We start from the raw sequence: 23528 nt of genomic DNA on the forward strand, positions 1-23528 counted from the left end.
TGCATCAAAAATTTTTGATTGGAAAAATATTTTTGTTTTTGATAATTTTTTTTTTCGAATAAATGACAAAATTTTCTTTATTTCAAAACATTTTTCTTTTTTTGCGAATAAATGCAAAATTTCTGTTTTGCACTTAGAGACAAAATTGTTAACTTGAATTTTTTTTGTTTAATTTTTTCATAATAAAAGTGAAATTTACAATTTGAATTTTGTTTCCTTGCGAAATTAACGTATCTCTAATCATAAGCATCCCAAAAGTGACCGGTTGAGTCCGACACCTCAATCAAACTCTTCATTAAAGAATGCTATCATCTCATGATGAGTTCCATAATACACCTTATGGGTGTTTTTCTTCTGGTAGTGGTCATACATTGTGCTCAAAACATTAAAAAGCTTGAACTCTCCTGAAATAAATTATTATAATTAGTTTTTCATGACCCATATTCCACTAATTGAAGATATTACAGATGTGATCATGCCCTGCGATTTGCAACTGGATACAAAAATATACTTGGTCACATGGGATATGCATGGATTTTGGCTCCCCGTTTGCAATGTTAACCATGCTGTCAAAGGGGAAAAAAACGACGAACTCGACACACTTTCCATTCAGTGCACCTGATTACTTCTAGTTGTCCTGATTAATGTTTTTACCACAGTGATTGGCATCATTAAAAAAATTCGTGAAAATCATTTGGTTTTTTTCTCATCATGATAGAGCATTGTACCACAAAAGCAACCTTAAGGGGCGTTGAATCTACTGAAAACGCTTTTCTTATAAAAACTGTATTAACAAACGTTTGAATAGTTAGTATAGTATTCTCTTCTTTAAATATTATACAAGGATACTTCTATTCAAATACATATGAATATTGTTTAGAGTTATGTATGGTTCATGAGTAGAATAGCCAAATACTTTGTTGAATCCATGGGGCATAATCAATTAATTCCAAATCCAATCAAGCTATATAATGTGGAATTAAATAAATTATCACTAGAGGTCGGCAAATTTCGCAAATAAAAAAAATCATAATTTCTGGAAAAATTCTGAAATTGGGAAGTTAAAAATTTTGCATTCCGTCAAAGAAAGAAAAATCATTATAAAAATACTGTATTCATTTGCAAAAATACTGTTTTACAAGAACAAAAATTTTGCATTCTCTCGCAAAAATATTTTTCGAATCAAAGGTTTTGAATTCGTTTGCAAAAAGTATTTTTCAAACAAAAAAATTTTGAATTCATTCGAAAAAACGAACAAAACGAACGACAAATTATTTTTATAGGTAGGCTTTAAGTGTGAGTCTAGCTATTAAAGTGCTGTGCTTAGTTGAAAGTGCTGGAATTATAGTGGTCAACACAAAGGTACTATCTATTTTTACTTCAAAAAGTGTAAATTGTCAAGATTTTGTTCAAAAGTGGGAAAATTCAATTTTCCGTATTTATTTCATCCAAACGGAAAATTTCGTAAATATAAAAATTACAAATCCCTAATTATCACAAAAATTCCTTTAAAAAGTTAATTTCTTAAAAAAGAAACTTTCTTTTTTATAATTATCACAAAATTTCTTTCGAATAGTTTTACAATTATCCTTATTTGGGCAGTATTTGAAATTTCGATTTTTTTAATAGTTTTATTACCCTGGCAAAACTATTTTGAGGTTCAAGTACATTTCTATGTAACGTATTTCAATTATGTATAATATTAAATACATCCCAGTTAGGGGTATATTTTTCCATTATATAGTTCAACTTATTGAAAATCTGAAAAAAAACAATACATCAAATATATAAAAACCAGAAACACCTCCTCCAAATCACTACTACACATCTATCTCATTAGACCTCATTCGTCTTGTCCCAATATTCTTCACAGGCTTGAAGTATATATTTTTAAAATCTAAAATACACATTGAAATTTAACTGAAATTCATGAAAAGCGAAATTTTTTAAAGTATAAAAATTAGCGGTAATCTTCACGAATGTAAAGGAATTCAATAATTCAAAATCATTCAAACAGAAACTGAAATTTGGCCTTGTTCCATAAGACCGTTGCCCCATTACGATAAGCATAGTGAGATAAATCGAGAGAGCTATCCATACTTAAATAAGACAACCATAATATCTCTTTTTCATGGACAGTGTATATGTTATTACTTCTATTTCGTGATATATGCTCTAATTTTTGGTTGCCGTAGTTTAGTTATATTTGACATCCATACCTTTTTATGTGCATCTTTTTTTACAGCCACCTCGTCAAGAATTTTTCCTGTTGTGGCTTTTGTGTTTGTATTTGTATTAGCCTCCACATTCTCCCTATAGTGCATGGAAAAACTTAGCGAAGATAATAATAAAAGATTGAAGATCTGTATTTACATTTACATCAAAGACAGGAGATAGAGGGAGAGTGGCAACTGCCACGACCTGCAAATTTGAGGTGGGAACAAAAAAAAAATTACCATTTTAAAATAATTTAATTTTACAGCGGGGGGAAGGGAGGGGGGGGCAAAAAAATCATCTTAATCTCCCCCTCCCCCGGTCACAGAAGTCCTAGTTTACATAGAATTATCTTACGGCCATGCTTACATAAATCACGGACTTCCAACGTAGAACTGCTCGCGGAATCCTCGATAAGTAAGGCGATTCTGCGGAACTCAAATTTTCAAATATTTGCCCAAAAACAGTGTGTCCCTCCTGCCGCTGTGGTGGTCGAGTGCATCGCGAGGATCCGGGTTCGAGCCCCACCGGCTCCACAGTGGTGGTCGGCTGAAGTTAGTTTTCTGTGGTTCCCTGGCATCTGATCATGCGGAAACCCCCCACCCAAAAACAAAAAGCTGTCATGGGATCTCAGGGTTCCGTGGAACAACAGCTGGAAACTCATGACATAAACAAAGAATAAATAAATACATATTTTTTAATAAAGAGGAATTACATAAAGAAAATAGATTAAAAAAAAAGGGAAATATTTCATTTCCTTGTATCACGTGACTCATTTACACAAAAATTAATCATAAATTTAAATCTCAATCGACGCAAATTCCAAATTGAGACGTTAAGAGATTCAGTTTTTCATTTATCGAAACAGACAAAGTATCCGAATAAAAGGGACTATTATTTGTCACGGCAAATTACAGTATTACTCCAATTATTTCCACAGTAAAATATGTATCAGCTTCGGAAGCGGCGTTCATGAAAAGCTGATGGGAAGATACTTTCCATCATTAGTCTATGATAATGATGATCTGTAGCATATCGAATACAATAGCAAGTAATGATGAAAAGGTTACAAAGGGTCTAATGGAAGAGATGGAGGAAAAGAAATGGAGTGAATAGATGTGTATGTTTCTATTCAAATTTTCCCCCATTCGAAATTTTATACCGACTAGTACACTTTATCCAAAACATTGGAATGTACTTTTCCGGCCACGTGCAGTGCGTATGGCTCCCACCCTCTCGAATTTTGTCAAGCTCGGAATACAGCTGCGACGACTGAATAACCCATGCGGGGACAAGCGATTTCTCTATTGCTGAACATACGTACTTTGTTGAATGCATACATTTTTCTTGTGAATGTTCGCTGGACGTTGAGAACAACGCGACGGTTGTGTAACGAAAGTCTTTTAGACTAGGAAAAATCTGGAAATGTAGACATTTCTGTTACAAGAAATGTACGATAAACATGTTGAAGGTGAGAAATTTTACACACATACTTTTTTGGCTTGGGCCTAAAATATGGATTTGTGAAATCCATATTTCAAATCCATGTTGAAATCTGGATTTGTGACTCGCCTGCAATGTGTTATCCCCTGTCGTGGTGGCATTCTGTTCGTTATTTGAATATCTTTTCTTTGACTTGTGCACGTCAGAGTCACCCGTCGGCTGATTTTTGAGTTTTTTTTCCCCTGTCTTAAAATTCCTGTGACCTAGCGACGCTAACCCTGCGAACCCTTTTTTATTCCGGTTATTTTTTTCGGTTTTTATGAATTTTTGAAGTTTCTACGGACTTTTTACCGACCCTGTATTTTTTTGTCTGTGGTGGAATGATCATATATGCAGCAGTTTTCTTGGGATCCTGCTTGGATTAGACACAATTTCATGCAATTCTGAGGAGGGGCACACCAAAGATTTCAGCCTAGGAAGGGGGCGGGGGCCTTCCCAGAATGTGGAGACCCATGTAAATAAATATCATTGTTGAAAGAGGCAGTCAAAAATGGGGTGAAGTTTTTTCATTGTTTGGTAGGAAACACAATGGATTACTATCAAACACGAGGAAATGTTGGACGCATAGGTGACGGAACCTGGGAGAAGGCTGATGTCGTTTGAGTCCCTCCCAATAATTTCAGGAAGAGGTCTGCGCACCCCCCCCCCCCCAATAATTAATTAATATACAATGCAATGCAACGCACAACTCCTCCTCCTGCGAAAAGGCTTCAGTTCCGTGTATACGGGACGATTGGAAACTTTCAATTCACCCCCCCCTTCCCAATGTTTTCTTCATTTGGGTAGCCCTGGTAGGAATAGGCATTGGTAGAATATTGAAGTGGGACTAATTGAGGCCACAACTGGAGAGGGGGTGGTGGTGGTAGTGGAGGTGAGCAAATTGAGTGTGCCCCCATCACGGGGGGGGGGGGCAAAATGGATGTTTTTCCTGACTGGCAAAGTAATTAGTTGTGGCCCTGAGACTAGTTGTAGGTGAAATGGTGAACCACAGTGATGCCTTTGAAGCAGTGATTCTCAAACAATTCACTGCAGCGACTCCTTATGGTACCTTGAGATTGGTTAGAGATAACATTGTCAAAAAAAGAGAATTAAATTAAGCACTGAGATTGCCAAAAGTATGTTGTGGCATTTTAAGACGCCAAAGAAAAATCTCAAGATCCAGCCGAAATCCTAATTTCATTATAAAGGGTGTTAGGAACATGAAAAATTTCGGAAACCCTAATCTAAGTTATCTTCTGGTCCACCTTCAAACCAATATCTAATTTTAAGATAAATTCAATGCCGCCCTTGCTAGACGCGGCAGCCCGGTGCGAAATGATTTAGGGGCCACGACATCTCAATAATTTCGGCGATTCCCTATTTCATGTATTCTTGGGGGGGGGGGAAGAGGAGAGTTCGGTATCCAAAAAACTCATACATCGACAATTAGGAAAATTATTGACAGAGATAATTCTAGCGTCCCTGAAAATTCAGAATAAATGAAAGAAATAATTACGTCACACCCCCATGGAAATTCAGAATTCCAGAATGGATAAATTGCGTCCGGTGGCAAGATGCTCGGCTACCACCGTGAAGGTTGCCGTCACGGTCCCGGGTTCAAACGCCCCAGGGAAGATATAAGCAAGATATTTTCCGTAACGAGCTTGAGGTGACCACCGATAGATAGCATCTTCATTTCCAACTCATCTCATTAATGCCAGTAAATTGCAACATAGCGATATGGCCAGACTTGGTGTCTCGTAGAATGGATGAATATTCGTAATTCATATGAAAGCAATAATTCTAGAATTATTTCTTTCTAGATAAAAACGCGATTAATTAATTTAAGAAGATAATATGAGTTCTGTAATTATTTCTTTTTGAGATAAAAATGGGAAAAAATTCCCCAGAACACTATATTGTGGCTCTCATTATCGTCTCAGGTGAAAAAATACAGAATTATTTCTTTCCAGATAAAAATGTAGAAAATTACAGAATTATTTATTTCTAGGCGAAAACGCAGATTTCCAAAATGGATAAAAATTCAGAATTTATTAAAGAAATTATCATTACCGTAAGAATGATGTGGATCAATATCCGTGTATGTGCGCCCCCCCCTCCCCAAGGGTGGCTCTGGATAAATTAATCTATCTGAGAGATGAGCAAGAGACGAGCATTTGCTCATCTCATAATCTCACATTTGAGAGAGCTCAAAATACTATACTCAGCGTAATACCATCAAAATACAAATGCGACCAACAGATGGCGCTGCTTCACCGTCATGACAAGAAGCTCAAGATGAGAGAGAGAGAGGGATGTGAATTTACATTCTCGTGGGAATGTCTCTGTTCAGAGGGAGGGAGGTAAGAGGAAGGGCGGATCGTCAGACATATGCTGCTATGCTATTGGTGGACGCAAAACACGAGCCAACACCAACAATATCAAGGTAAGAAGTACTTTTAGCACAAAAATATCTCTTTCCTTAGTTGAATAATTACTACAGAAAGGCATGTTTTTCTAAATCAACCTGAAACAACATGCAATAAATTTTGAATGTGTTTTTTTAAGCATGAAACATAAATACTCACAGAACGGAAAAAGTGGACGGACAAAGATGACAAGAATTGTGAACTTTTAAGTAAAAAGTAGATGGGAATTAACTTGGTTTTCGCAGCGCCATCTTTCGGTATTTTTGTTATTTATAAACAGAATTTTGGATTTAAAAAAAAACGCACATAGCGCGATTTCATTTCAATATCTTTTCATTACTTCAATACGAACAGGATTGTTTGAGGTTTTGACCATTTCAGCACTAATATGATGTATGTGACCGATTAAATGATGTAAATTCAATAGATACAGTCAAATCTCGTTATAACGAACGCGAAGAGACCGGAGGAATCACTTCGTTAAAACGTAATTTCGTTATAAAGGAATTCCAGGTTACCAAAGCATTGTTCCTATGTAAACTTATTTGGGGAACTAGAAAATTAACGGTACGGTTAGTAAAGAAACGGTATTTGACTGTATTTCGATTTTGTAAATCACGTGGGAAACGGAGTTCACGTTATTGTATGTATCCCGCGCATTATCCGGCATTCCGGGAACGGACCAGACCCCCAACTAAAAAAAAAAGCCGGTTTTCCCTTTGATTTCTACGCAATTCCAGCTAATGCGGGAGAATACGCTAATTCCGATATTAATGTTTGATAAACGCCCTCCAACACATGAAGGGACACTGACAGGGTTTTACTATAGAGGTCCGGGACGAATTATTTAATTATTTTTCAGCTTTTATACATATTTTTGTCAATTTATTTTAAGAAAGGCTGTGAAAAAAATCTTCCTTTGGGAGCCCTGGAAAAGTGCGACCCGGGGTTCGTGTCGATTGATCCACGCTGATAATTTCATCGGAGTCGCGAAAATTCGTTTTTCATACCATTTAGTTAGATTGAAATATATATTCGTACAAGAATCATGTCAATACAATATTGGGACATACAATAGTGTTTATATTTTATCGAAACACAAAACATTCATTAACCAGTCAAGTGGCAATGACGAATATATGGGTCATAATGTTTCCAATCCTTGAGTGGTGATGACGACTATATGGGTCAAACTTTTTCCAATCCTTGAGCGGTGGTGACGAATATATGGGTCATGGAAGACCTGTTCCTTCCCCCTTGACCTATTGTACATTGACTGACACCTTCAACGCCTCCTAATCCTTCAAATGAATGAAGCGCTCAGTTGAACAGTACAATGAATTGGTTATAGACCGGCACAATAAATACCGTCTGTACAGAATAAGGTGTGGCTTTTTTACTGGTATCTTGAAAGTAAGAATGCTAGATTGTTAAAATGGAATTAGGGAGGGGTGGTACAAAGAAAGAGGGAGAGAAACTGTTTATCTTTCTAAGGAGGGGAACTGTTTTTTCCACACTTATATTCACAACATGTGAAGCTGTACGTCAAAATTTTTCTCAAAAATATTTTTTTATTTTATTTTAATTTTTCAGTGAAATCTCGATATAACGATATTCTCGAGACCATGAAAAATATCGTTGTAGAAGGGTTATTGCTATATCGAGAGGCAGCACTTTAATATTAGGCTATAGGCATTGCTAAATAAGACGAAAAAATATCGTTGTAGTAGGATTTATCCATAGCCCCCACAAGGGGTGGGGCAAGGCTCCAGCCGTGGGGCCCGGGACGATTTTCATTATTTTTGTTTTTTAACGCTATAAATCCATCATAAAAGGGCCTGCGAAAGTCTGGTCGGGGGGGGGGCCCGCAAAAGATTCCAGCCTAGGGGCCCTAGTCCAGGATGTGGGGGCCATGGATTTATCGTTGTATCAGAGACATTGTAACGAGATTTCACTGTATATAAACACATAAATAAACGTATGCAATCCACTAAAATCCAACAAAAGGTTTATTGACTGGAAGATGAAATTAAAATTAAATTTTTTTTCCGAATTTATTATTTTTTTTTAGAATTATTCTAAGTTATTATGTATATAGATTTAACTTGAGACTTGCATAATATTTCGTGCTATTTGTTAATACACAATTGCTGTTTTAATTATAAATGTTTTAATTATATTTTACAAATTTTTTAAATACAGTGGAACCCCGCTACAACGATAAGCGATAAATCCTTCAACAATGATATTTTTTCGAGTTTTGTGCGGAAATGTCACTACTCTAATGTTAAATTGATGCCTCTTGATGTAACGATAACCAATATACAACGATATTTCTTTCTTGGTCTGAATAAATAAATATATATAAATGGGCAGGGCCGCAACTAGGGAGCAGGGGGTGTAAGTCGATTGCGCAGAAGACAAACCGTTTATAGGTCGATTGCGCTCACCCCAATATCCAAACAACCCGATTTCCAGACTCGGCGCAATCGACCTGTTGGGGGGAATACAAACGCTCCCATTTTCGGCACAATCGACCGAGCCCTGGACCAGAGGGGGGGGGGGAGCAAATTTCATTATCAAACCTTACCTTCAACATTACAGGGGGGGGGAGCAAAATGCGCACTTGCCCCGGGTGATCAAGCATCTAGTTGCGACCCTGCATAACAGTGGCGAAGCCCGAAATTGGGCAGTTTGCCCAGCCAATGTCCAAATTTTGTGCTTTGACCGGCCCCATGTATCGATTCCTATGATTTAGGGTCATCACCACGTTGGCATAGTGTTTGGTGATAATTGTGACCATTTATAATTATGGCTAGCGACAGCAACTCTAATGATCAAAGAAATCGGTATGTTGATATCTTAGAGATCGACATACCGATCAGAAAGACCGTATCAGAAAGACTTTTTTTCTCTTTTGAAAGCAATAATAGTCTATGTGACTTGCACCCTACCAAGGGAACTAAATTTTATAAAGAAATAGCTCATACGCGGTATACGTCAAAACCAAGACTTTCTTTATTTGAAAACGTATGTGATGTGGCTTTTTTGAAACATTGTGCTGCATGTTTAATTTGTCTTCGAAAGCAAAATCTACTGTATTATCCGACATCTTAATTTCCTCAATTTTCTCTTTTTTATGTGAAATTTGAAAGAAAAAAAATCGTAGAGAGATGTCGGTTTGTCAAAAATAATATTGAAATTGACATGTTTTCTGAGCAGCGTCAAGGCATGAAACGATCCCCCCCCCCCCCAAATACGGAATGTTTCGTTGGCGTATGAAAAGGGGAGAAGGGATTCAAGCTTTGGCCGAGATTACAGCGTTATTTTTCAGTAAAAACTTCACTTTCCCCCTCCTTCAGAAGAAAAAAAATTTGACCCCTCCTCCCCCCCATTCTTGAGAAAATCCTGAGAACGCCTATGTTGTATTTAGTATAATTTTGATACACAAAGCTACTCGATGTATATATAGTAGTTTTCGTAATACATACCATGCATGCAAAAAAGAATGGGATGATTGTGGTCCGGATTTGATAATATAATTCCTTTTGTATAATTCTTTCATTCTCTTTGAATGATTCAAAAAAAGAGACCAAAAATTGTTTGGTGTTTATGCACTTACTAAAATAAAAGACATATTTTGTACATGCTTATTTGGCAAAAATGATTTAAACGCAATACGGTTGACATTTACAATCATATCAAGAAAAATAATAATCGGTACATATTATTTTCTACATAATCACATATTGCATTTTAAGAATGTTCAGATTACTGAAAAATGCGTATCGCTCGTGCAAAATGTGTTATTCGCTTAATCGTATCATTTTCCAAGCTGGAATTCGCGTATATTGAATACATTCGCTGTTTTTTCTAACTTCGTTATAAGCGGGTACAACTGTGTGTATGTATGCGGGTTTTTTTTTTTTTTTTTGAATGTGTTTATAGAATCCTATGATAACACATGTAATTTATGCGAAGCGTAAAAATTCAATTATATGTGACCAACTGAATGTGACATTACATTGAGATAAACCCTGAAAAGCAGTTGTTATCGTTGATTCAATTAAAATTTTGACAAATATTCCATTTCTTTTGTTACCTTTTATTTTTTTTTGGTCTGTATATCATCAAAGAAAGTAAATTTCATCAAAAGAAAAAAAAATTCTGTAAGATACATCGCGTTGCTGAACATGCCACCTATCGAAACGAGGCTCAAATAGGCTTTTAAAACGTTTGCGTTTATAATGTATCTTACATTATTAATGGCATGTATTAAATACATCATAATAATTGATTCCTTCCATATACACATAAAATCGATATATTTTATAATCAGTTAGTTTTTTACGTGAAGTATAAATCATTTCGTGTTGTATAAATAGATTAAATAAAAACGAAGGTATTTTTTTCCAATTCATTGCATATTTCAAATTTACTCATAAGATATAATATCGATATTTGTATAATTAAAATCATGGACTACTGTTATTTTCAACTTTCTAGGAAATTCAAGGTACACCATATATGTATATTTTTGTGCCTTATCACACATAATGTGTGTTGCTTTCATAAATTTCCTATACTGTTCAAAACTGTGCAGCCTTTTCCCTTGCGAAAAAGCTATTCGATTAAACTGAAAAGTATGCATTGGAAAAGTGCATCACACTTCTCGGATAAAATGTGCTAAGACACTTTAGTGATACCACAAAATGATAAGTCGCATGCAACGTCAGCGAAAGAGGAACGAAAAAATTGCAAGGAAGTGCGATTATAAAGTATTGTAACGCCATGAAACTCTACGTAGACTCAGAACGGGCTTAAATATTTTTTTAAATAAAAATGAAAAGAAAAACTTTGTTGCGAAATCCCTGATACCCCGTTATAGTGTTGCTGTGCATTTAGAGAATATAAACGCTTCTTTTCGCTGATAAATTAGTGAGAAAAGTACAATATATATACAGTGAAACATCGATATAACGATAGTCTGCGGACTAAGAAAAAATATCGCTGTAGTGGGATTATCGCTATATCGAGAGGCAGCCGATTAACATTAGAGTACAGACATTTCCAAATAATACTTGAAAAATATCGTTGTATCAAGTGTCATTTTAGCGATGTTCCACAGCAATAGGAAAAATGAACTTCTAAATATGTCTATGACCACGACAGGGAGAAAAAAAAAATGGCCAATACTGTAACAAAAGAACAGGTACTGAAGTTGAGTGTGTATTAGTAAAGAATAGGATCACTTAGGAATAGGTGTAGCCAACCTGTCACTTGGATGGACCCCACCAACCACGCCTTCTCTGTTGTCCTGCATGTTTGTTGGGGGGGATAGCACTACTTGAGATAAAGAAGCTTCGCCACTTTACAAGAATTTTTCCGTATAACCTCACACCGTTTTTCAAATAGAAATCGAAAAACCTTTCACCGCTCAACCGGTTAAATTCCGTATTGCAAAAGAAAGAAACGGGAATAATTTTTATCCTCATTATCGTACGCCAATCAGTATATCCTTATTTAAAAAGTCTCGACGCTGGAAACAACAGGCCTACAACGGTATAAAATTATTCGATGATTTCACTTCACCCATAGTTAGAAAGATTGATAGCAGGTGGCAGCACTACAATTAACAAGCCTTTCACAGAAACAAACTCCACGGCTAGGTTCGTAACACGTACACAGCAGATTCCAACATGTGCCAATTAGTTGGAAGTTTGCGCAGATTAATATGGACGAGGTGTATGTGCGGTTTAGTGGTAGTATTAGTAGTCTGTTTCTATTCATATCAAGAATATTCTGTAATCATGCTTCATGATTTTACGAAAAAAAAAATGGTTGATGGTTCGAATCGTACACATACTTTCAGACTCATTTGTGTCTGGAATCGAAAATATAGATCCGTATGTGCAATTTTTTTCTTTCATTTTCTAAAATGATAATAACGAAATTCTCACACACACATGATTGGGATGTGTACATTACTGAACCCGGGGGTTGTGGTCGGTCTGCCAGAAGGCCAAAACGCTGTGTTGATCGAATACTGTATATCGAAGAAATATGTGAAATTCTCCAAAATATTTCGTGTCATAATCCCTCTTCACGAGTTCTGGTGAAGTCCTATTTCAACTTTTGTTAAAACACCGAATTAGATTTCACTTAAAGAAATTAGATATTAATGTAAGAAATTCAAAAGCAAAAATTCCTGTTGGACAAAGTTTTTCGGTTATTTAGGGACCTCTATCTGATTAGTGGCACCTGAAAGCATCACTTGTAGGAATAAGATGTTCACAAACAGACAAAAATTAACTGACAGTTTAGCATTACTACCAACAGCTTCGCGTGATGCCCTTCGGCGATGGTTCATGCCCCCCTGAGCAGAGCCGCAACTACATGTTTGGTCAGCCGGGGCAAGCACGCAGTTTAGCGCGCCCCTCGTAATATTGAACGAGAGGTTAAAGGGTGAAATTTGCGCCCTCTCTGGGTCCAGTGCCCGGGGCACCTGACCAGCTTGCCCAGACTTGCGGTCCTGCACCTGAGAACACCCACACAGTAGTAGTCATTTAAAATTAATTTTCTGTGGCTTTTCGATGGTGGGGCTGTTGGAAAAACCTCTTAGGCCGAATCACACTATAGAAGTTTTCTAAAAGTTCTTTCATAAAGCTTGAAAAATTCAGCAAATAAGCTTATTAGTTGCATTTGTTCGAATGTAACCCATGAGCTTTATTGGTTAGATTTTTCAAGTTTTATAAAAGATAATTTATTAAAATATCTGTATAGTGTAATCTCGGCTTTGGGCCAGCATTAAATTATAAAAGTTTGATAAAAGACTTTTTATAAATCTTGAAAAAAACAACCGATAAACTTGTTGGTTATATTCGCTTGAATGTAAACGATTGATATGCTTACTGGTTGCATTTTTCAAGTGTTATAAAGGAACTTTTTTATATAACTTTTGTACTGTAATGCCGGTTTTACAATAAAGATCAAGCTACAGACTCACATTACAAAAAAAATGGCAGGTTATTATGCATGATTTCCGAGCATTTTGGTAATTTCGATAATTTTTTTTTTAATTTATCACTTTTATCGGCAGTTAGGTACTCAAACGTCGTTGGTAAATTTGATAAACTTCCCAAAGTAAATCACTTTTACCGACGGTTATGCATTGTACCCAAACGCCGTTGGTAAATTTAAAAAGTAATAAAAAATTATCACTTTCACCGGTGATTATGCATAATACCCAAGCGTCACGTCGTTGGTAAACACTATAAATCGTTCTTTATGATATAGGTCTCTGTATTTTATCATTACATCGGGGGGTGCGATCGTAAAATTTTTCATCATCATATTGGGGGTCCAACTATATTCATCACACATGTACCAGACTCATTTGGAATTTGTTTCATATTTATCGAATTCACCAATTACACAATTACTAATGCGTAATCCCAGATGAAGGCGATACATTTCGAGTATTTACCAAATTTACCAACGACACTTGGGTATTATGCATATTCACCAGTAAAAGTGATAAATTTATCAAACTTACCAAGCATACCAAGTAGGCATAATAACCAATATACCATATTTACCGTAGCATAAAGGTATGTTGTAATTTATTGTAACTCTTCCGTATGTGTTTATGCTACTGCCAAAGCCCGAAATTGGCCTGTTCGAGAAGTGGCCCAAGTCCGATAACAGAAGACATGATACGGGATCATCGTCAAGTTGGTGTGTTTTTTCGTGATAATTATGTCCACGTTGGTTATAGCAACCCGTCAAACCACAGTCACGATGCGGTAATCATTTTTTTCCCTCTCGAAAATGTGACAGAAAAAACCTATATGTTTACATAATTACTTTTATAGTTTTTCATTCTCATCACATGGAGCTAATCCAATACAGCTGCTACGTATACATATACCACACGTTGGCGATTAAAAAAAAAAAGGGTTTGGCTCCTCCCGGGCCGTCTTACATAAGCGCACCGAACTTTGGCCAGGGATCTCCGGCAATTTCACGAAATGTCCGGCCAAAAAGCCCGAATTATTTCCGAAATTCTAACTTTGACCGAAACCCTTGGCCAATTCACGAAGTGGCCGGCCCTGTCGCGGACTGGCCGCACTTCGGGCTTTTTCAGTAACATATATATATGTATATATATGCAGTCAAACCTCATTAGTGCGTCACCCGGTCAACACGCCAATTGTCCTCAGGCAGGAATTGGCATTTAACGAGTCACTCCGTTTACTAAGTCATATTTTTGCTCTCGCAAGACTGACTCATTAACGAGGTTTGACTGTACATTACAATAACATTTCCAAAAACTATTTATTTATATCTTTTTCCACTTGATTCATTCAGATTTGAAAAAAAAAGTGAAAACCTATTCTGAAATAAGAAATTTATTTCCCCGATATTCTTACGACTGGTTTACACACAAAATTACTTTGAGGAAATACAATTAATGAACAAAAAAATAAATGAATGAATAAAAATATTAATGCTCGGCACTCCATTTAATTACAATTGGAAGAGTTTGGATCAATTTACGCGGGATTTGTTTCTTAGTCACAACACATTCATGTTCTAATTACTCTGATGCAAGTTTTAGGATTCAAAACATGATCGTAGGAGAGAAATTCCAGAAACATACAAATCTGGTAAATTTTTTTTTTTCTTTTCTTCTACTTAATTAACCGTTTGATCAAAGTATGCTTCTTTTTTCTTGGAATTATTGTGTTGCTGATAATCGTTACATCCAATTCATGTTAAATAACTTCGTTTTAACAGAAATTTTTGCTAATCCTATCCTTGTAATTCTGCCAATGTTATCCTAACCGGTTTTTTTCTTATGTTGTAAATTTCCAGAGCTTGTATTTCTCATTAATTTATTTCCTAATGAGAGAGCGTATATGATTAATTTATCTTTATCATGATTTTATCGTTCTGGAAACACACGAGAGAGTTTACTCATGGCTCTGTTACGGTAAATACGATAGATACGGTTGTTATTCATAGCAACCGACCGTTTTTAGTAAGTTTGTTGAATTTTCCCTTGGATTTGTTACTTTTTTTTTATCGGCGATTATGGATAATATCCAGTAAACGTGATAAATAGTACTTAAATTAATCACATTTAAGAAAAAGATTGCTACCGCAGGGAGTCCCACACCAAGTGATTAACGCATCAACCTCTCGGAGAGTATAAAAAGTCTTCCGTTCGGAATTGTTAATAAATTGTAGGTCCCCGTGAAATTAGCCCCTCGTGTGCAGAGAATGACCGTGGTGCGACAAAAATGATCACATTTTCCGGTTATTATGCATAATCGAATTTTCACATACTGGTAAATATATCATCATCTTTGCCGTGATGATATTTATTATTTAGAAGAACATACTTGTAAGCCAGAGAGTTTGAACCGGATGTAATGAACTCTGATTTAACGAATTTTTCCAAATATCCACGAAATGACTCCTAATTCTGAAACCGGACCTCAATATAACGAATTCAGATTTAACAAATTTTTTGATCGCATCCCGATGTAATGATACTTTATTTAACAAATTTTACGACCGTATCCCGATGTAACAAACTCTTATTTAACAATTCTTTGATTTAACGGATTTTTACAAAGTTTGTGTATGTATATAATCAAGCCCCAATATAACAAACTACTATTTAACGCATTTTGCAATCGGCCCTCGATATAATTAACCCCCCTATTTGACGTATTATGCAATCTGTCCACGATATAATGAGTTATTATTTAACAAATTTTGCAATTTACCCTCGATACAATCAATTTAACAAATTTCACGATCCTACCCAGAATTTACGTATCATTTTATCATCAAATTGGTGTTACATATAATGTTTTAGCATTTATCAAATTTACCAGTGACGCTTGGACATTATGCATAATATCTTTACGTAAATAAATGTGTGTAGTGGTGCAACAAGAATGCAACGACCTCAGATATAAAGACATGCTTATCGAAATTTTGTTTTCTTGATTGTGATATTTTTTAGAACGAATTTGGATTGCACAGAAACAAACTTCACAGATTCACAACACGTACACGCACATTCCAAGACGCACCAACTTGTTAGAAGTGCTTTAGGACGAGATATGGGTGAGGCGCATGTGTGGTTTAGTAGTAGTAGCAGCAAAAAATTCTATTTCGTTAGTTCAGGGGTTCTCAAACTGAAGCGCTGCGAAGCCGTGGCCCAGACAAAGGTTTTTCGAAGAGATTCTTTGTTAAACTGCTTTGGGGAGTCACAGGTGGAAAAAGTTTGAGAACCCCCTGGGTTAGTTGATATGAATAAAATTCAGAAAGGAAAGATGTTCCCTCCCACGTAAAGTAGTTTACCGCGTAATACTTTTGTGTTTTACACATTTAACACTTTCAAAGGGTAGTAGATAGGTCAAAATACCGATGCTATTGGACACCCTCGAAAAAATAGAATACTGATGAAAAATTTAAAAATATATCGAAGAGGACTTTGAGTGAAATACATCTTTGTAACAGTTTCGAAATCGATCAAAAAATTCTATAACGATAGAGGAATTTATCGTAGTTTAGGATATCGTTGTATCTAGAGGAGTTTTTAAAATTTGACTATAGGCGATTCCAAATACGACTTGAAATAAATATCGTTGTAGAGCGATTTATCGTTGTATCGAGTATCATTGTAGCTAGGTTTCACTCTACGTCATATTACAGTCACACCTCGGCCAACGAAGATTATTCGTTCTGGAAACCCATTCGTTAGCCGAAACATGATTTCCCATAGCTCTCTATTGAAAATTGTTTGATTCGTTCAAAATTTTCTGAAGAACATTTTTTTAAAACACCAAGGAATGCTATAAAAAAAACTGATTGAAGGCTAAAATGAGCATCTTCAAAATTGGATAAATGAGAATATACAGGATGGTGAAAGATACCGAAGATCTCTTTATTTTAAACCAATGTACACAACTAACACCGGCTTGAGTCTACTAAAGATAGAGTTGACACAACCCAACTGAGTTCGTAGGTGCCCCATCCATTTGTGATTCGATCGGCTCATTTCTGTGTCTGATACACGCAGATAGAAAAGATAAGCTCCTAGAATGTCGAGACTGATGCTTAGAGTCTTGCACTGAAAGAAAGCGTGCTCTGAAGACATAGGCTCCCTTGTTTTTCAATGCATTTTCTTAGCTGGGTTTTAATTTCACGTGAAATGATTAGAAAAAAAAAAATCAGAAAGTGAAGTGTAGGTGCACATCCGGAAGAAGATTCCGAGGTAAACAAGAATTAAAATCGGGCTCAAGTAAGTCATCATGTGTGTGTGTGTGTGTTCACATTAGCGCACGCATCCATATAAACGAAAATGTTCGTTATCCGAATGCGTATTCGTTAGACGAGGCAGAAAAATCACGAAAAAATCTTCGTTAGTCGAAAAATTCGTAAACCGAGGTATCACTATGTGTACTCGCTTCGCGTGTCTCAATTTCTGTTTTGTACATTCAACTTATAGGGCTTCTCTAGAAAATGATTTATTAAATTTTTCTCTGAAAATTTTCGTGGGTCACCGGTTGAAAAACCCTGCTTTAGTTAGATGGTGTGATACAGTGAAACCTCATTAAAAAAGTCGTCACTCCGGTCGTCGTTTTTCTTCAGGTCCGTCTAGCTTTCATAGTCGACAATGTTAATAAACCCTCGTTTACTCGTCGCAAATTTCGGTTAACTCGTCACAATGAAAAAGTTTGAGAGAGTGGAACAGAGATTAATTTTACGGTTCCTTTAAAAAAAAAGAGCTTTTAACAGCATTTCCATATGCTTAAAAGTCACCATAAAAGCCTTATGTATTAAAGGAAACAGTTCAAGTAACGAAAGTTAGCTGACGAGTCAGCAAACGTGCTTCCCGCACGTTTGCTGACTAAAATTTTTCATACGTTAGGGGACTGTTCAAGCTAGATCTGATTTCTACTTGAGAACCACTAATTTAGAGCTTCGAATTTAAATAAAATATCTTTGTTGAAAACCCAGACATTTTTCCCAAAAGTTGAGGTCTTTTAACGTGCGCTTTTCTCTACCCATGGCCCCTACAAGCGAAAAGTGGGATTAGTCTAATATTAAAAATTACTAGTATAAATCAAAGTGTACCAGTTTATTTAATTATAAGTTAAGCAATAAAAGCTGAAAAATGGTAAAAATTTCTATATTTTTTCTTTTGCAATCCATAAATTTTATTAATATTTTAATTTTAATTTATATTTTAATAAATGTTACATTACGTTCAATTTATACGATTTTCACAGTATTGCACATTGAAACTGACGGCACTTCGGTTAAGTTGTCATAATTTTTTGATAACATGAGGTGACGACGTATCGAGGTTTTACTGTGTATGTTTATCTCCAAAAATTATAATTTCTCTTACTATACGACTACCAAACGGCTAAAGTTGATTTGATTTGGTTAGAGAAACCACATGCTCTCTCCCTTCATGAAAAATAATTTCAAAATACCGATTCATAAATATCTTCTAATTGCTATTTCACGGGGGGGTTGATTCATTACTCGTAGAAGCATGTGTTCCGAGCTCGAAATTACAAGAGAATCTGTCCCTTAACGATTCATAAAGAACTGAGCTTATGATGATAAGTAGGAGGAGACTCGGCGCTCGATTTTTTTCGATTGGTCGGAAGGATATTCGGCATTTTTTTAGGCCTACCTCACCTATGGCCGTCGTTCGAGTGCGGGGATTAACAAAGAGAGGATTCGGCTAACCCAATCCATCCCCCGTCACCGGTGGCCTATTATCCCGATATTTGATCGGAGACTTGTCAACAATATATTGGAAGAGGAAAGGGCATATGATGTATTGGGGCGAATCCCAGGGTATTGGTTCCCCCTTGACATAATGGCAGAACTGCAAACATTGCCACCTGGTGCTCCCACTGCTTGTGACGTGTGTAGTGAGTTGTGTAATATTCAGGGGCTCGCCTTTTGTGGATTCGGGGGAGACAAAAAACAATTCCCCCTCTCATATCTCTCTCTCTTTTTATATTTTCCTTATCCTCTTGCCCTCGTCGGAACATTTTTCTGCTTATCCCGAACTTATTTCCTGTGAGCCTTTTACATACATTTATATGTGTCGGAGGGAGCGACCGACACGGGATCGTGATACGATCGGAGTAAAAATAATAATGCAAATCCAGATAGATAGAGTCTTTGTCAAGTAATATACACACATGAAGTCATAAATTTCTTATCATTAATCTCGGATTTTTTCCCCCCAGCTACTGCAAGCTCCATAATGAGTGATGCGTAGCCCAGTGAAATCCAAAAACATAATTTTGGAGAGTAATTTCACTCCTCTCCAAAAATTTTAGGGGTAGTTTTGTAGGAAGAGGATTAGTTTTTCTATGAGAAACAGAGAAATAAATATTAACAAGGAGTATTCTCAACGAAACTTGGAGGACTACAATTGAATTTTGATACGTAAATCGCGCATATAGATGCGCATTGGTGAACGTTGACCTAACCTACTCGATATGCAAGATTTGAAACCGAAACAAGATTTTTACCAAAGGCACATTAATATCGGTTTTCTCTGGATGTAAAACAGTGGTTCTCAAACTTTTATCACCCGTGACTTGCTTGCCCAATCCATTCATGATTCATCTGCGGCTTTCTAGAATAGTTTAATAGATATTTCAGTTATAAAAGAACCACTTGAACGCATAAACCGGCAAAGAAATCGATACCTCTAGCTCACGGCGACGCCCCTAATAAAAGTTGGTGACACCCGTAGCAGCCGCGACGCACACTTTGAGAAACATTGAGTGAAAATAAAAAGTTCGAGATATCACCTAATTTGTTTTATGCGTAATTTTTTGGCGAATTCGAAATTCTACCCTCGTTGAATTCAGCCGTTTTGTGGATGCAAAAAACTTCATTTATGTTGGTTTTCGAAAGCTCTGCACCAGAGAGTGGATATACACAAAAGAGCGAGTCAAACAAAAATTTGATGATGGGATCTTTGGTCAATATTGTTTTGATGTGATGAAAATATAAAATAAAATCCGAATACCCTCTCGCATTTGACATCAATATGGATTCCCGAGTGATTCTACGAAATAGTTGTGACATACTTTTAGGAATACAGTCGGCCAAGTCGTGCCAAAGTCAAGATTATTTTGACACGCATGCCATTCTACGAATTTAAACAAGTTTTTACGAGACACGAACGTTCTCTCCGTTCCTGAAAAAATGTTGTTCTCGGCTGTCCTCTTACTTTCGTAAAAGTCCTCAGTTGTCACTCTTTTGAGTTTCAATTTTTTTTTATTTCTGAGGCATAAATTCGATTATCGGAATGCAGATTGTGTGTGTACGTGTATCGGTAGAAGTTTTACTAACTTGTACCGTGTTGGGCATAGACATCGGAACCTGAGGACTCAGAGTGCTTGAGCCCCTCCTCCCCAGTAAACTCTGTAAACAAGCTTAGTTAGCCCATACCCACAAGAATTCATGGGTATACAATGTAATTGTATTATACAAATGCATGCATGTCTCCCCTCGTAGATTATTCTGAATCACGTACACATGGAACATCAGAACTATTCCCAAACATGAAAAAAAACCGAACAGACACGCATTGAATGGAAAGTCACCACATAATTGTTATTTTAAAAGTGCTTACCGTACTAAATATAGGTTTGGCAGCTTACAAGACCATATTCACAAGAAAAAGGATTGTTTAAAAGTAGGAGAGAATTTTACTCCGATTGAAAAATGGAATAGGTTATTTCTTCAATTTTTAAAAAATTGTTCGCGTGCCATTCCTGATACTATGGCGTACGTGAGCTTCGGGTTGTCCACCTCTGTTCTAAACAGAAAAGCAGAATGACTTGTGCAGAACCATTGGAAAGTATTGGGTATGCACATTTAAAAAATTTGTAAAATCATACAACATAATAACGAACATGTGCAAAACAGAAATGCGAAGTAGAACATGTGTGAGAGCCATGATGTTACAAATATATACATGCTAGCCGCAAAAGTTCAAGCTCTATTTTCTTCATTAAAAAAAAATATATATTATTATTATGCACTTCTTAAAATGTAACTTTTGTTCAGCACACTGAAAATGTTAAAGTATACAGATTATAGTAAGAGCTAGAGGAACTCAATGCGGCTTTCATGCCACTTTCATGCCATAACAAAATGCTAATTTTATTAGGATGAAAAAACCCATTACCAGTTGAGACATACCCCTACCAAAAATGAACAGAGCATTCTAAACTAAAAACTTTCATAAATTTTGATGACTCAATTCTTCAAAAAAAAAGAAGAAGAAAAACTCGAAACATATCAAAAAAATATTAAATAGAAAAATGCAGATATTTAACCATAAATATCGTCTCCATCTACAAACATCAATAATATACAGTCCACTTTTTTTCCCTCTCATTTAAATTCGTATATCATATATAAAAACATTCTGTCTCTACTTAACGTCGTTTACGTGAAAGACCATCGAAAATAAATAGAATAAGTAATTCCAATGCAGAAGAAAAAAAAAAATGACATCAGATTTTTTTTCCCCCCGAAATGTGAACAGTAAACAATTCACAAAGAAAAAAGACAAAAAAATAAAATTATATACACATAAATGTACGCATGTATAAAAAGTGGGAAAATCCGCAAAATAAATGACACGTAACTCGAACCAAGAAAAGTTTCCCCCTTTTTTACTTTCCGACAACACCCATTATTTTTTCGACAATTTTCTGACAACCATTTCAAATAGAAGAAAAAAAAAAAAAAATATATATATATATATATATATATAAGAGATATTAAAAGGAGGGAAAAACACAAAATATCTATTCGAAAGGGGGCTAACGACAAAATTATTGTAATAAAAAACGCCAAAAAATAAAATCAAAACCAAAAGGATTGAGTTAGTGGAAAGAAAAGAGAGAAATGTCAACTTTTTTCCTCTCTCATATGCAAACTATCATACGCGTTTACATATACACATATGTATATCATCCATTCCCGACCCCCACCAGTCTTTTTCATCCCCCAACCCCACGGATAAACGGGACTAGTCATCAAGACATTTCAATATGCAAAAAAGCATCATCGTCAAGACTGTTTTTGCATCACAATGAAAGCTTATTTAAAAAATAAAATAAGTAAAACTAAAAAAAATATATATATATATATATATATATATTAAGACACACAGAAAAGGATAAGAAAGCTACGAAAAAAAAAAAAAACAAAATACATAAGACAAAAGAGAGAAAGCTGAATAAAAAAGCCAGAAAAAAAAGAAAATCATGAGAGGTAAGGCTTCTTGTACTTTCCTTCTTATAAATGACAAGGGTAATACTACTTGCTCTAAAAAAGGCAAGGAAACAAAAAAAAAAAAAATTGATTTTTTTTTGTCAAAAATAGGAAAAAAAAAAGAAGATACCTTTAGATTGAAACGGGGGGTAATAATAAAAACAGGGTAACGCTAAAGATAAGGAATATAAGCTTTTGGAAGGAATGTTAAGAAGAGTAAGAAAACAAAAAAATCGAATTCTTGTGTGTAAAAAACGGGTAAGAAAATCAGCGAAGCATGGGCTAACGTGGTGCATCATTAGAGTTCCTCTTGCCCGTTTTTGCTTTCTTATTTTATAAAGAAAAGAATAAGAGAGAGAGAGAAAAAAAATGCTTGGCTTTGCATCCGACAATCTCTTTTATGTAAATACGGCTGTATACAAGCCTGACTTAAGCGAATTCCCTGGGCGCATAGGGAAATGCATTGTTGACGTTTGCTGATAATGCCCAAGACGTAAGGGACGAAGATTATTTCCAGAGCGAGGATTACACGTGCCAAGATTTCATCCTTTTCCAACCTTCCTCACCAACCAAGAATCTTTTCTCTTTTGAATTTTTTTTTTTGTTTAAGGATATGTGTGTGTGTATGTCCCGTTTTTTTTTTTTCTCTTCGTCTCCTTTATCCCGTGGGTAAGAGGCCATTTCATTCTATTTTTTTTTTTCCTCTTCAGCTCTCATCTTCTGTTTTTTCTCCATTTGCCTTTTGAGTATCATAGCTTTCTTTTGTGTGCGTGTTTCTTATTCTTCTGAGCAATGTACATGAATTCCAAAGATTTCAGTCGTGATACTGAAGTGAAATCAATTTACTCCTAGGCGGTTGAAGCGTGTACGGAAACCCCTAAATGTTGTGTCCATTATCTGAGGTTTTTTTTTTCTCCTTTCACGTAGGAAAAAGGAAAAAAAAAAGACTTTAAACTCACATTCTGCAGCGTTGATATATCAAAAGAGTTTGTGTCTTTGAGGACTTTTGGGAAGAGTTTCGGGCAAGTAATGTTGAAGTTATTTCAT

The 23528-nt window shown here is 35.8% G+C and overlaps 1 long non-coding RNA gene across 1 annotated transcript in view; it reads left to right on the forward strand.

The window, feature by feature from the left end:
* Window positions 1-6065: 6065 nt before the first annotated feature.
* LOC149071127 (uncharacterized) overlaps window positions 6066-23528 on the forward strand; it is a 50084-nt gene continuing 32621 nt past the window's right edge. Inside the window, exon 1 of the long non-coding RNA XR_016194693.1 lies at window positions 6066-6142. This is a non-coding gene — a long non-coding RNA (uncharacterized LOC149071127). The remainder of the gene's footprint in view (window positions 6143-23528) is intronic.

The sequence above is a fragment of the Pholcus phalangioides genome, unplaced genomic scaffold (assembly GCF_987345545.1).
Source record: "Pholcus phalangioides strain wild (caught in Gottingen) unplaced genomic scaffold, Ppha-v1.0 ptg000019l_1, whole genome shotgun sequence".
Lineage (NCBI taxonomy): Eukaryota > Metazoa > Arthropoda > Arachnida > Araneae > Pholcidae > Pholcus > Pholcus phalangioides.